At 46.9% G+C, this 2,632-nt stretch overlaps 1 protein-coding gene across 4 annotated transcripts in view; it reads left to right on the top strand.

The window, feature by feature from the left end:
• Nucleotides 1-390: 390 nt before the first annotated feature.
• The window catches only part of LOC106522336 (plasma membrane calcium-transporting ATPase 1), a 113,226-nt gene continuing 110,984 nt past the window's right edge, over nucleotides 391-2,632 (top strand). Inside the window, exons 1-2 of one of the 4 annotated variants that reach the window (XM_014015311.1) lie at nucleotides 391-620; nucleotides 826-904. The gene's annotated coding sequence lies outside the window, so the exon portion shown is untranslated. Of the gene's footprint in view, nucleotides 905-2,632 lie in introns of all 4 variants that reach the window. The other 3 variants (XM_014015313.1, XM_014015312.1, XM_014015315.1) reach the window with 3 other exon arrangements.

The raw sequence follows: 2,632 nt of genomic DNA on the forward strand, positions 1-2,632 counted from the left end.
GTTTATAATTTATTGATTTTTGTTTTATTTCATATATTTATTAAATGGAATATTTATTAATGTTTTATTAATTACAGTATTTGTTATTTTTTATTTATTTCAATTTGAACGAAACGGCTCTCCACGGTCAGGGAGTGACACACGTGCGGTTACCATGGTGAGCCTCTCCTTTCTTTATGCATCGAAATGTCCTCCGTTTTATCAGCTGAGTTTAATTATACAGGAAGTAGAATCTGTTTTATTTAGTAAAGAATCTGATTAAAGTGAAGTTTCTGCACTTTTATTTGTTTTTTTTCCAGATGTGCAACAGAGTGGCTCATTAACTCTCAGATCCACCTTAAAAGAGAGAGAGAGAGAGAGAGAGAGAGAGAGAGAGAGAGAGAGAGAGAGAGAGAGAGAGACGCAGGGGTGATCCCGGACTGGCCCCGCCCTCTCCTGTCGCACGCGCTCACTCTCGCCGCTGTGGTCTCGAGGGCACAGGCCGCTGGTCCGACCGTCGGGGGTCAGTTTTTTTTTTTTAACCCAGTACCCGGACAGGACCGAGTACCGACCGCCAACTGGACCGAGAGAGCGAGAGAGAAAGAGGGAGGGAGAGAAAGAGAGAGAGAGAGAAAGAAAGGGTGAGTTCATCTTCTTCTTTTCTTCCCCTGAAGGATTCATTTCTGAACCTGCTGGCGTGGTTCCGACCAGCCCAACAAACTGATGCCTCCGCGGACATAATTCACTGTCGAAGAACCTGGTCGAGCAGAAACAACTTGCCCCCCCACTTTACACCCCTCCTGTCAGCGGGTTTGTTTTTTCTTTCACCCCCCCACCTCCCTGCAGTTCGTCAGGTCGTAGTCGGAGCCTGTTGGGACATAAATGGACGAGTCTCTGTAAGGAAAACCAAGAGGAAAAAAAAAAGGTAACCGTCTAATATCTGGATCGCTAAACTTTCCTCCGCTCGCTTCTTCTCTTCACTTGTGGCTTTAAAAGCTATCAGGAAGCAGAGATTTGAACGGCTTCAGACCGGGAAGGAAGCGGAGCTTTTACCGTGTTTTTAACGGCTCGTTCGACCCGGTTCTGCTCGCGTTCACTTGTTGTGGCTTGTAACCGAACCGGGGCGGTGTAGGTGGGGGGTGAACGTGTTTTTAAACCCCTCCTGTCCGCAGCGGGTACCGTCTGACCGGGACACCGTTTTCACCTTTACACCCACCGACACGTCCGCGGGGTTTATCCACAGGTGTGCCCGCGCGCTCAGTCCGGTCCTTCCGGTGAGGAGACGTGATGAACCTCAGCTACATGATGTGCTTTTTCTGTTTTTATTTTTAATTATTATTTTATTTATTTGGAACCGTTTTGTCTCGTGCGGCTTCTCTGATCTCCGCAGTCGCGCGCCGACACACACACACACACACACACACACACACACACACACACGGAGCCCTGCAGAGGTTTCAAAATAAATAAAACCCAAATAAATAAAAATAAACCCAGATAAAGAGCGTGATTTGACTCGGGTTTAACTTTGTTGGGTTTATTGGGACCCCTGCCCGGGGTGGGGGTCTGCTGGTAAAGTTGATCTGTCACTGGATGTAGATGATGATGATGATGGTGGTGATGATGATGAGGAGGAGGAGGGCTGAGAAAATGGCTGTGTGGAGAACGGGTCTCCCCGGGCGACAGAACCCAGACCCGGCTGCGCATTTTTCCGTGTCTGGAAACGGTTTGCCCTCCGCCTTGTTTTCTTTTCCGAATAAAAGCCCCCCACCCCAGAAGGAGGCTGTTCCACCAGACATCGTTTATTTCCAGCTGTTGTGATGAAGATCTCCTGGTTGAGTTCTGCCGGCAGCACCGGGGGTGGAAAAATCGTTACCGAGTGCGTTTCATTGTAATTACCGGGAGTGCGGCGCATGAAGAACCGTCCTGACGTCATCAGCTAGGATGGGTGGACGAGGCTCTGCCCCCCCCCCCCTCCTGGCTGGGTGTGTCCTGCCTTATTGCGTGAGGAAGGAGGGGGATCCCGCATCTCCTGACTCCTCCTCAGCTTTTGACCTCCAAAGGAGGGCATTGCCTCTCCGTGTGCTGCTGGGTCTGAGCAGAGGAGAAGCTCCCTGCAGAGAGACTGAGACAAGCTTGTGAATGAGATGAGGGGGCTCGGTGGTCCGGCTGTTTGATGGAGCCTGAGTGGAAAATGGCTGGTTTAGCTCAGGTGTGGTTGTGTTGTTACACAACACCAAGTCTCTTTCACCTGTTCTCACCTTTGCTTTATTTGATTTAAACTCTGATTTGCAGATCAGATGTCAGAAGTGACCCGTCACATGGAACTGAGGATTAGTAAAACAGGCAGCTATAGTGCATTAACATAATTATCACAATAATGATTAATGTCACCATTAAATTGCCTGTGACTTCATGTTTTTGTAATAAAAAGGAACAAATTTGTGACCCATAGTATCGAAATGAGGATTAAGTCAAATTTGGTCAAAATGACCTAATTACATTTTCAGATTCTTGTCTTTAAAAGCTACATTTTGATACCTGGATCATCCTGATATCATAATTAAATCCATATATATGACTTAATTTGTCATGTTGGTTACGATAATACATTATTGTTTGGTCTGAATCCTAATTTTATGTAAATTTATTG

Source organism: Austrofundulus limnaeus, unplaced genomic scaffold (genome assembly GCF_001266775.1).
Source record: "Austrofundulus limnaeus strain Quisiro unplaced genomic scaffold, Austrofundulus_limnaeus-1.0 Scaffold127, whole genome shotgun sequence".
NCBI classification, from domain to species: Eukaryota; Metazoa; Chordata; class Actinopteri; order Cyprinodontiformes; family Rivulidae; genus Austrofundulus; species Austrofundulus limnaeus.